This window comes from Manis pentadactyla, chromosome X (assembly GCF_030020395.1).
Source record: "Manis pentadactyla isolate mManPen7 chromosome X, mManPen7.hap1, whole genome shotgun sequence".
NCBI classification, from domain to species: Eukaryota; Metazoa; Chordata; class Mammalia; order Pholidota; family Manidae; genus Manis; species Manis pentadactyla.
In genome coordinates, this window is record NC_080038.1 from 6,548,172 (window position 1) to 6,560,947 (window position 12,776).

The following is a 12,776-nucleotide window of genomic DNA, read 5'->3' on the forward strand; positions in this document are numbered from 1 at the left end:
TTATGTAATTTCCCCCAAATCATAAAACTTACAAGATTTGGACTCAGCCAGGACACATGCTAAAAAACCCGTGCTTTTAAACTCTATGTTAATTGTAACCGCCTTGTTTTCTATGTGCTATTTTGATCACAATAAGTACAGAGATATGGTCAATGAGAACTGCATGTATTTATACAGACATCTGATGCAAAAATACGGCACATCAGCGAGAAGCAAAGATTCCCACAACCCTGAGTGCATGTGTGTGCATGCACTCTCCACAGAGAGTGAATGTCTGTACCCTCTATGCAGACACTGAAGAAGTAGTGGCCTAAGAAACAATACTTCACAATCCTTGGAAACCTAACGTCCCCTCACTGAGGAGGACTTCCTATGAGTCACAGGCATCAGCTAGGGCACACCAGCTCTGAGGAGGTACCTGTGGTTTCCTCCACAATCAAGAAAAGTCCCAGGCGTTGGCATAGTGCTGGCCACCGGAGGCATGGCCAGGGGTTCGTTGTGGATGTGTGGGAGACTTCTGGGATCCCCTAACACTTCACCATCCTCCTCACTCACCTTAAAGAGAGAAAGAACAACTGGCCCTAGCAACTATTAAGACACATCTGTTCCCTACTGGTAGCAAATTCCTGCCTAGAATGTTCTTTCCAAAGAGTGACTGACACTATGTTAATTCTTTGATATTTTTTCTTTTTTATATGGGATTTCATTTGTTTATTTGTTCGTTCAACAAATGGAGATATACTCTAATAGGGCAGAAAATGAGCCAGGTGAGTAAAGGGTACGTGTGTGAGGTGGGGAGGGAACCACAAGCGGGGCAGGGGTTGGCAGCGAGGGCAGAGGGCAGGGTTTACAGCTTCCCACGGAGCGGCCAGGAAAGCCTCACAGAGAAGGCCATGTTCCAGCAGGGGCTAAACGAAGTGAGTGCTTTCTGTTTGCCTTCGCACGTATGAACGGTCATCCAGCCGGTAACGATAAAGACTAACAGGAACCCAGGGAGGGGCCCAGAGAGGGGCCCAGGGAGCATGATGTGGGGACAGGCCTGGGAGGGGAACCAGTGAGCACATCTAGGCAAAATGTGTAGGCTTTAGTCACACTTGGTGAGATGAAGAAAATTCTTCCAGGTCCAGTGCATTTTTTATTTCTTTCTTTTCGTTTCCTGGTATAACTGGACTAAGCAGAAGTTTAGACAGGCGTTGGGGACTCAGGCCTTGAGGGTACCCCTCACTCACACCCTTTAAGCTTAGGGCACCACAAGGTACACTATTGGTGAATTGCTTTTTTTCCTCCCCAGATGGGAAGTTCCGGATGAGTTGGTGACTTTTGAATATGAAGTTTAGGTATGTAAGGGAGCCGACTGCTATTTGAGGTGTCAAAACGGAATGACATACCTATCTTTAGAAGCATTCCAAAGCAGGTTACTTCCAACGAGATTAATTATCTAGAGCAGGGGTTGGCTAGCTTTTTCAGGTCGTGTGGTCTCTGTCAAAATTACTCAAATCTGCCTCTGCGGCATGAAAGGAGCCAAAGACAGTTCATAAATGAATGTGAGCGGCTGCGTGTCAACAAAACTTCATTTACAAAAACAGGTGGGAGGCTGGGTTTGGCTAGAGGGCTGTGGTTTGCCAACCTCTGAACCATAGCTTATGATTGAAATAAACCAACCCCTAAAAGATATAAATTATTTTATTTTTATTTATATAAGATATCCTCTTGGTTAATTAATTCAAACAAAATTTAGTGTGCACCTATTACATGCTAAGAATCACACTAGGTTTACAATGATCAAAATGACAACAGAGACCTTTTGGTGATAACCTTTTGCAGGAAGAACAACATGCAATCCATAAAATACAGAGCTTGTGATACTAGAAATAAGTACCCAATGCAATGGATGCCTACAAGAACAGGCTTTGACCTCTGACTGGGGAATCACAAGAGGCTTTATAGAGATGGCAGGGTTTCAATGGAGACTTAAAAGCTGAATAAAAGAAGTAAGGGTTTGCCCAGGGGAAATGCAACATTGGAAAAAACATTGGGTGCCAAGGAAAGTGATTTGAGAGAACAGGCTTATTTTGGGAAGCAACAAGGTTGGAAGGAGGGAGACAGCTGGAGGTGGAGCCATGCAACAGTCGGGCCAGATCCCAGAGGCTCTCTCCGCATTGCAAAGTAGACTGGATTTTACTCAGGAGGTGATGGATAGGCATTAAGGAACCCTGAGTGAGAGAGGAACAAGACCAGATTTGCATATGGGAAAGATTACTGGAAACAAACTTCTCAAGGAACCCAGGGAGGCAGCAAGTCACAGATCTAGAGATCAGAAAAGACGCTGGGCTTGGGATGATGCTGATTCAAATTTGAACAGACAGGGAGATACTCAGAGCCACATAGATTTTTGGGGACAAACTGGATACAGTGGAGCGTCAGGAAGGAATAATCTAGGATGACTCTTAGGTTTCTAGCTTGAGCAACTGGGAGGATGGGACACTAGTCAGGAAGATGAGTGAGAGCAGGAGGAAATCAGGTTTGGTTGAGGGGAGAAGGAAGATGTCAAGTTTTGACATTTTGAAAGTGGTATTCCTATTTTATCTTTTAAAATTAAATAAATAAATAAAATACATTCCCCATTCTGGCAAAAGAGAACTTGGCCAGTTTACATCATTCCTGAGCCTTCATTTTCTTCTTCCAACTAAAACAGTTCCAATGCAAGCAAGTAATAGTTGCTGAAACTGTCCCCAAATAGCTACAGTTAACATAATCAAAAGTGAAGTGCAATGCTTTGATTTTCTCTTAGTCCATCATATACCCAAGCCTGAAATTCTTAACTTCTTATATTTTTTAACTTCTTGGTTAAGTTTGGAATTATTAGCCAAAAGAGAGAAAAGCTTGGTCTACTTGGAATAACTTGAATTGATGGAGATCTTTTCTCCCAAGACTTGTAGCAGTTGACGGCTCAGCCGAAGGCTGCAGCCAAATCCCAGAAAGAGAGAAGAGTGTGGCGCTTCCCTGAAATCAGGGCGGCTGTACTGCTCAGACCTTGGGAGAGTCATTTCAAAAAGGAGGTGATACTACTTCTAGAGCCAAGTGGTTCTTAAAACCATCCTCACCCAGAATTTAAACCTATCCTCTTAGCCACCACAAGCTTGAGAGATGCCCTTGAGCCCGCACGTCACGTCGTTCTGCAGAGGTAGAGAGAAGTACAGTATGTAGTTGCTGGATAAAAGGTGTGTGGTGGGCAGACTAATACCCCCGCCCCAAAGATGGCCATGTCCTAATCGCTACTACCTGTGAATATGCTCCCTTACCTAGCAAAAGGAACTCTCTGGATGTGATTAAGTTAAGGGATCGTGAGGTAGGGAGATTATTCTGAATTATCCACATGAGTCCCACCTAACCAGAGACCTTACACGAGGTAGGCAGGGGTGCCAGAGTCAGAGAAGGCACTGAGACAACAGAGGCAGAAGGGGGGGGTGTGATAGAGGGAGAGAGGGGCACAGAGAGAGAGAGAGATTGAAGATGGTAGACTACTAGCTTTAAAGATAGAAGGAGCCATGAGCCACGAAATGCAGGCAGCTTTTAAAAGCTGAGAATGGTGAGGCACAGATTCTCCTCCAGAGCTTCCAGAAGGAATGCAGCCTTTGATTTTAGCCCAGTGAGACCCATGTCAGACTTCCGGAGCAGTAGGATATACAATTTGTGATGCTTTAATTGAGTTCATGGTAGGTGGATGCATCAGCAATGGGGAACAAACACAGAAGGAGTAGGAAGGAACAGGAGAAGAGGAGATGGCAGGGTGGACGGGACTGAGCTCAGATGAGGGTACACTCCCAGACGCTTAAGAGAGTAGGTCTTCACCTCCCACCAGTCTTATCTCCCTACTTTCTGGTGCTGAAGTGCTGCTTCGTGCTACAGGTGCCATTAGCAATGATTTGAGCCGGAGAGGTTCCAAGGTTGGATTTCTGAAAGCACTTTTCCCACAAAATAGAATTGTAGACAGTTATATATAGTAAATATTTTAGGCTGTGGGTCAAATGGTCTCTGTCCGAACTACTCAGCTCTGCCAGGGTAGCACAAGAGCAGCCGTAAACCACACGGCAAGGGAAGTTCCAGTAAAGCTTTACTCAGGGACACTCAAATTCAAAGCTCATATAATTTTCAAGTCACAAAATATTATTCTTTGGATTTTCTTCAAACCACTTACACATGTAAAAGCCATTCTTAACTTACAGGTCGTACAGAACAGCCATCAGACTTATAGCAAACTGGCTATAGCTTGCCAATCCCTGATAATAAAGAAACTAGGGCTATTTTGTACCCTATACATATTTATTTGGCATCTACTATTGTTTGTCAGAGGCCCAGTCCTAGGACCCTGCATCATGAGCTATGCACATCTAGGGGCTTTGTCAGTCTAGGGGTGAAATGAATCAGGTACACCGTGAGTTCAATAAGAATTTGCAAACTCACCAACCCATATAATATTGTATCTATGGAGGAAATGTCTTATGGATTTGAATAAACTGCTAAGAAATAGTCTTTTGAAGCAGGGGCTGTTGATGAGCTGAAAAATGCCAGTATACAAGGGCAGAAAATAAATGTAATTATATCGGAGCTGAGGAATAGTGAATCCCTGAAACCCACACTCATCCATCAGACCTCTTCCGAGCAGGAAGGCATGAACATGAAGGTCAACGTCACCCCTTATGACAGGGGCCATGAAGTAATAAAAGCCCTCCAGAAGAGTGTCAAAGCCCACCAGCCAGCCTAGGATGTGTTCCTGGCCATTCCTCAGCTCTCAAAGGCACAGTTCCAGGCCAGCATTTTTCTTTGGTGAATATTTATCTCATAAATGGATGACTCATTTTAAAGCTCTCTGGATCTAGTCTTTTGAGTGGCCGCCACAGGAGGCTTTTTTTTTAAATTGAAAATGGACAATTTCAAATTTGTTTCATTTTCGTAAATATAAGTGAAGTTGAAACTGCCCTAATGTTCCTGGATAGACAAAAGGCTTTGATGCTTGTAAAAATGTCCTTCTATTTTGGGAGAGCATTAATAAAGGGTATTTATTATGATACAAAAGGGTATAGCACAGTGGTTCTTTGGAGGTGATTTTGCCCCCCAGGGGACATGTGGCAATGTTTGGAAACATTTTTGGCCATCGTGACCCTGGGGAGAGGTTTGCTACTGGCATTAAGTGGGCAGAGGTCAAGGCTCTGCTTGACATCCTACAATACACAGGTTTTGTTACTCATCAAAGGCATGCACTGCATATTCTTATGATGTATATTACACATGTATTATTCCATATATTATATAAACAACATCACAGAAGTAATTTAAAACTAGCCTTAAGCACAAATACCACAGCCCAATTTAAAAGAGCAAACAAAGTCTCAATACAATAGATTCTTGGTTAACTGGAGAACAACTCACCAAAAGCATTAGCTGAAGATATTTCCTTGCCGCCAGCAGTATATGTCTCCACAGTTAGAAAGAAGAAGCCAAAGACAAACTGAAAGACCAACAACCTAATATCTGATTTATTCTGAAAAGTCATTCTTTGGAGCTAAATTGCATCTTTACAAACAGACTTGATTTTCTCATGAAATAAAAATGATGGAAATAATGCTGGTTTTGGTCTATGCCACAATTGTTTTCCTATGTCCTTGGGACTGGTCTCTAATTGCAGTGCCTCTTTAACCTCATCCAACTGCAAACCTTCCAAGGCCGAGGCAGCCAGTAAGGAGTGATGCAGGGCTGCTCGGAATATGGTCTGCAGACCTAGGGCAGCAGATTAGCTGGGCCGCTGATTCTTGTTAAATAGGTGGGTCTCCACGCTCTAAGGCAGATTGAAGGAATTCGGGTCACAAGGAATGGGACTCAAGCACCTTCCTCATACACTAAGCATCCCCAAATGTTTCTTATTTTTGCACAATAAACGTTGAGAGCCACTGGTAGGGGGGTGAAGACTTAGGTTCAAAGGGATATGAACTCCTGAAGATTCAGAACATCGCTGAGCCACAGGTTCCTCATCAACAAGATGGAGCTAAAGGACCAGGCTTCTTCTCAGGTCCATAGTGAGTGCATGAGACGACACAAGTAAATTTCTTGGTGAGTGCTTATTAGCACCCAGGAAGCCCTCGGTTGGTGGTAATTCAAGTTATAATCAATATTAATCATCATTACTCTAAATCTGCATCCCCTTTTTAAACCTGGAAGTTTTAGCGACACCAAAAACTCTTAAGAAATGTGCTGATTTCATAAATAAATGGTTCCACTATGTGTAAGACACCTTTTCCAGGTGTGTACAAGCCAGCCAGCTGGACTGTGGTTCCATATGGTAAGAAGCAGAAGAAAAGACCAGATCAGTAAGTTAAGGCCTGAAAAATGGCATGCCATTGAGATAAACCATGCCAGGGGCTGAATTTGTTCTAAGTGTTTTCTACTAAGGCCAGCTGTCATTTGTACAGCCAACGTTCCCAGATAATCACAATGTGTTACTGAAGCATGGCATAAGTTTAAATACCAGGCTCACAACCAACATTTCTGAAAAGGGCTGCCTAGTTCTTTATAACTCCAAAACAAACACATCACCAACGACAAGGAACTCCCTTCTTCATGAGCTTCCAGGCAAAGCTGAGGGTATTTGCGTAGCTGCCACACCCCAGTTTGGCCTCTTAAAAGAGGTTATTCCTTTATGAACTCAACCAGGCTATATTTGCTCATTCTTCTTTTCTTGATCCTTTAGCCACTCCTTCTCAACAGGTTTTTAAGAAGATTTAATAAGTCTACTATATGGTACATAACTTTTATGTTGTATTTATTACAGTCTGGTTTTTTAAATCAGGAAAAAAGAAAATTCTAAACAGTTAGTATGCATGGTGGTCCACTTTGACCTTTTGCCTTAGGATGTTAGCTATTTACTGCTACACAAGGAGTGTCAAAAACGTCATAGTAGCATGATGGAAAACCCCACCTCACTCATTCCACAAATACATAGTGAGCACCTTCTAAAGGTCAGGCACTGTTCTAGGGCCTGAGGATTCATTGGGGAATGAAACAAAGAGCCCTGTCCTCAAGGAGCTTCCAGGCTAGTGAGTGGAGGAAACTGATAAGAAACAAACAAAATAAATGAGTAAATTACATAGGGAGAGAAGGTTGAGCAGGGTGGAGGGGAATCAGGAGGGTGGTGAGGGTTTCCAGGGCAACTTTGCTGAGAATGTGATCTTTGAGTCAACCCTTATGGAAGTGAGGTAATGAGCCAGGCAGACCTCAGGGGTTGGCACAAGGGTGGTTGCAGTAGTGGCTAAAGACAAGGGCTGGGAAGCTGGGATTGTGTGGGTCTGAATCCCAGTTCTGCCACTTCCCAGCCGTGTGGCTGTAAGTGTGCTGTTTCCTCTCCCCATGCTTTAATTTCCTGCTCTTCGGAATGGGGAGGATGACTAGCCAGGATTTGGCAAACTACGGCCTATGAATCAAATCCTGCCTACTGATTATTTTTGTAAATAAAGTTTTATTGGAACACAGCCACACTTATTCACTTAGATATTGTCTGGCTGCTTTTACACTACAAGGGTGGAGTTGAGTAGCTATAACAGATTGTCTGGCCTACAAAGCTGGAAATATTTATTATCTCTACAGAAGAAGTTTGTTGATTCCTAGACTAGACTAAAAGTCAAGGCACATGTAGAATTAGGATTTTTCTTTGGGATCAACATTTTCCTCCTCTCCTAAGATTATGTTTCTCTGGGCATCATCGCAAAGAGGCTGGGAAGAAATCACACAACATAGTACGAACTGGGGATATTGGAAAATATGTAAATACTAGGGTGAAATAAAGTGGTTATCTGTTCAGCTAGATATTGATAAGCCAAAGAAGTAGAAATGAGCATTGTCAAACCATGGCTGTGTTAACACTATTCTAAGACAAATCTCACTCACATCTTGCTTCCAGTGGGAGGAACCTTTCTAATGGCTAGCACAGAGGGAATACAGCCACATACTTGAAGTCCCCAAAGGCAAAACCTGTCAGAGCAAAAAGCCATTACATTTCTGTGTATCCCTGGTTGAATTGTGGACTCGTCTACTAGTTACCAATTTAATTCTGAGTTCTAAGCTTCACTTGAATCTTGGATGGGGAAGAGGTAAAACAGCCTGCACAGATCACAGGGTTGTGGAAGACAGGAAAATGTGCAAGAACTAGAAACTTCTCAGTCATGGGGCCAGCAGCTGATGGTTTTGCTTGTCTCTATAATTAAATTTACTTCACTGAAATCGGTAGAGTAGCCCTCTGGAGATGGATTGAACCTTGAAAATACTGCTAGATGGTTCACTCTCTCCTACTTGCTGTTCTAAACCCTTTATTTATATGAACTCATTTAACTCTTACAACTCTTAAGAACTATGTCACCATTATTATCTCCATATTTCAGATGAGGGAACTCAGGCATGGGTCTCCAGTCACACGTCAAAATGACACACCTTATCAGTGGCAGAGTTGGGATATGAAACCAGATTGCAGGGTCCAGAATCGAGATCCATAACCACTGTATGTATTTCACTGCTTCTCATAACTCAATTCAAGCCTCTACCTTTACAAAGGAGCAAAGCAAGGTCCAAAAAGTTAGGGAACTCCCACAGTAGCAGAGAGGGATCTGGGAAATAAGAGTCACATTCTGCCTGTTTCCACCACCGAGTCTTTTCATGATGAGATATGTCATGATATTAAGGCAAGCCAGACAGTATTTAAAAATCCAAAAGGTTAAGGTTTTCCTCTTGTGTAAAACAGAGCACATTAGATTTATTATTAGCCTTACCTAATATCCAAGTGGTTCTCCTAAGCCCATATTTATCATAGCCACACAAGTAAAATGTTGCACCAAGTTCAAAAAGTCCAGCGGGAAAGAGAAGCTACTTTACCCTTTCAGACTTCAAAACAGCCTGTGCCCAATTTTTGGCAGAAATCAGCCCAATTATGCTGTTTCATTTCATCCCAGCTCATTTCTTCCTGCTCTAGTCTGCTCATTTCAAGCTGCTCCAACATTATCAATCAATCTAAAAATAACGTTCTCATAAATCTCGATTGGCACAGATAGCACTTAGCTGTCACACATCTCAGATGCTGACCAATCCATGTTTCTTCCCAAATCACAAGATAGATGTGGAAGAATCACCACATTTTATCATAGTAATTTTCTTGAACAGAAGTGTAAGTACAGATACAGATATTGCTTACCCATGAATTATATTTGGCCGTGTCTTTGCTGTCCTCTCTAACTTAACTGTGCTAAGCTTGGAGTAGGAGCTTGAGTCTGTTTGCAAAAAAAACTGTTTTTTTTTTGCTGAAAATTGCATCCTGAAATAGCAGATTTACATCGAGTGTCTAAGAAACGGACCAGCTGGCATAGCTGTGACTCCCACAGTAGCTTTTGTTTTCAGTGACCTCCGCTACTGTGAATCTTGGGACCAAAAAAAATGTAATCTTTTCATCGGACCATTGAGAAGTTCCTGTCCCTTCAGCATGGAGGCAGGTTGTGTCACTGAGTGAGTGTGTGAGTCAGTGTGTGTGTGTGTGTGTGTGTGTAAGAGAGAGAGAGTGGCGGGGGTGGGGGAGCAGTGACAAAAAGAATGCAAAGAAACTGGATTTCCCTTCTCTTTATGTTAATAGACTATTTTGAAGATATTCTCGAGTTAGGAAAGGATTCTTCTAAAAAAAAAAACAAACCCTTTTCCACAGGGATCTACAAATGGTGATTGGACTGTAACTGTGTAAACTGTCCTTATCAGGAGTCAGCCAACCAATGCTGGAAGCGTCGGCTACAGCCCCTGAGAGCTGGTGAAGCACACAGGGGGCATTCCTTCTTTAGGACAAATTTTCAATTCTTCAATTATATTTTGAAACCACTGGCTTCTTCAGTTTCCCAACACTAGTAAAAAAACAAAAAGGTTTCCACGTCTTCTATACTGGAGCACAACACATGTTCTGAATTTTATGCTCTTTGTGGAACAACAGTCCTTGAGAAGTCGTTCATTTCCTGAACAGAGGGTGTGCAGGTCAGAGCGGATATAACCACGTGGTCACATTCAAGAGGCTGCAGGTGGAGACGGGTAGTGGCGCGGAGAGATCCACGAAGAGCAGAGAGAAAAGGCAAGGTCACAGACACACCCCAATCACTAATTACCTTGGTCTCCACGTATTCCACATGGCACGGAACCAAAAACAACTCCGAAAGACATCTTTGTTTTCCAGTCGATAGGAAGTTATAGTTCTCTTGTGGTCTCGAGTGAATTCCAACAGAAGAGCCACAGCCGAAAAATGATTTCATGAAAGATCTGACTGACTCAAAATTGAAGCACTCGGTGCGTTTTTTACTAGGATTGTGTGAGGTTAATCATCCCTTGATGTAAGCCACATATAGCTTCTGTTGCCGCTGGTATTTATTTAGCAAGAGGAAGGAGTTTAAAACATTAAAATACATCATAGGGTTTTCTTTACCAGAACAATTATATTAAATTCAGAGTAAATATTGACCTCTTACTGTATAGACGTCCACTTCCACTACTCCAAAACCTCAGATGTTGAAAACAGTCCTCATTCCAGCAGGCAGTGATTATGGGATTTCGACCTTAAGGTAAAGTTCTTTAAGATAGTATTTCACAGAAATTGGTCAGTGTGCCATTCATCATTGTTAGGCGAATGATCTTTTAGTCTATGAATAATAGATGAAAACACATGCAGTTCTCACTGAGTGCTTACTAAGTGTCAGACATTGTTCTAAGCATTTTATGGGCATTGATTCACTTAACCACGGAAAGGATTATAAAAAGTAGGTTACGTTATTATTCTCATATTACAGATGAGGAAATAGAAGCTGAGAGGTTAAGCAACTTGCCAAAGAGTCACAGCTCCTAAGTAATGCAGCTGTGACCCCAACCACTGTGAGGCTTCCGACTTAACAGTCCGCAGCCAGCGCTGGGCGGAGCCATGTCTTAAGTAGCAGTGAGAAATAGACACAGCAATTTAATAAGAATGATTACCTAAGACTGGAGAGGCCTTACGGAGACATACACTGTCACATCAACAAATGTTTCATAAGAAGGTGACTATTTCTTTAAGTGAATTATCTCAAATGACCTCAAGAGACAATGTCTTGTGAAATTCCTAGTCTGTTTTAAGAGTGGGACCAAGTCAGGCCTCGAAAGGAAACAAAGAAATAGTGGAGAAGTTGTGTATCTTTGGCATTCTTTGGAAAAATGCATTCAAGAAAAACAAAGGGTGAAGATAAAGAATCTTCTGTTAGATTTAAATATTAACTCTTTAAGTAGAACCAGCAAGAGGCCAAAAAGTCACCCAGAGGGCCTTAGAAATAAACATCAGGAAGCAATTCAAAGGGCCAATCTGTGGAAGAGTTTTGCTAACCAGAAGAAATGCCAAGAACAACAGTGATCTTACACCCATTTAACTCTTCATTAGGGGATGATGCTGAGCAATGATTTACCACTTCCAATTGTGTGCCACTAAGCATTCACTCTAACTTCTTCTTGGCTTTTATTGTGGAATATTTCTGTTTAAACCATTGGGGGTATTTTGCACATTCAGGAAAAAAATATTCTGAACCACTGTGTCAGACTTTTGGGGTGAACACATTTCTGATTAGAGCACTCTTTTGCTTAAAACCCTTTGATGCCTCCACTTTAGTTCCCACAGTCCAAACTCTTTAGCATGGCATCCACTGCTAGGCATGCTGATTTAAACAGAACAAAATTAAATAGTCACTGCACAATCGCCAATAATAATAATCATAGAAATTTACTATGAAATGAGCACGTATTAGGTGCTTAGCACTGTATACGTGTCCCACCTTCACTTCCTTCCACAGCTCCATTTTACGGAGGTGGTGATGGAGGCATGGAGACAGAGGACAACTTGGCTGCCCACATGCTCTTTTTCATGGGCACTCAGCTAGGCTATACTTCTCAGCCTCCTTTGCTGGTAGTAGCTCAATAACTAAGTACTAGCCGGTGGACCACAGAAGGAAGTGATAGGCTTTACTTCTAGGCCTGGCCCATGAAAACCTGGAGACAACACCTCTCAAAGCCACATGTGGTAGGTAGTCCCAGGTATGGACAACTCTAAATATTCATGCCTTAGTGTCCCCTGCCCTTTGGTCCTGGCTGGCCCTGTGATTTGCCTTCATGAATCAAATGTGGCAGAAATGATGCTGAGATGATTCTGGACCTAAGACTTAAGAAAGCCTGACAAATTCTGCTTTAGCATTCTCGGGACCCTTGAATCCGTGTCATAATTCTGGTTACTGTACTTGAGAGACCACGTGGAGAGAGACGTGGAGAGTGAGAAAAGCTTAGCTACTCCCATGTCTCTGCTAAATCCAGCTGCTAGCCAACCTCCCAGTGGAATGAGTGACCAGTGGCAAGGCCAGCAGAAATGTCCAGCTGAGCCCAGATCAGACTGAAGAACCATAAGCAAATAAAGTGGTTGTTTGAAGCCACAAAGGTTTGGGACAGTTGGTATGCAGCCATGGATAACCAAATCAGCATCTTCTTGTATTGAAGAGAGCAGAGCCACAGGAAGAGACAGCCTGGATCATTCCTTCACTTTCTACAATTTCACAAGGAAAGAGAGTAGCTGATCAACTGGATGGTAAAATAATAACTACTCTTTATAAATCATTTTGTAGAGCATGTAGGAAGTCTTGGATGAATAAGAGGAGAAATATATGTTTACTGACACCCTTCAGGTTTTAGGTAATATATAGTCA

The 12,776-nt window shown here is 42.4% G+C and overlaps 1 protein-coding gene across 6 annotated transcripts in view; it reads right to left on the minus strand.

The window, feature by feature from the left end:
- ARHGAP6 (Rho GTPase activating protein 6) overlaps nucleotides 1-12,776 on the minus strand; it is a 430,489-nt gene that overhangs the window by 78,490 nt on the left and 339,223 nt on the right. Inside the window, exon 1 of one of the 6 annotated variants that reach the window (XM_036912997.2) lies at nucleotides 9,233-9,342. The exons of the other annotated variants lie outside the window; for them this stretch is intronic. The gene's annotated coding sequence lies outside the window, so the exon portion shown is untranslated. Of the gene's footprint in view, nucleotides 1-9,232; nucleotides 9,343-12,776 lie in introns of those variants that run through there. 6 annotated transcript variants of the gene reach the window in all.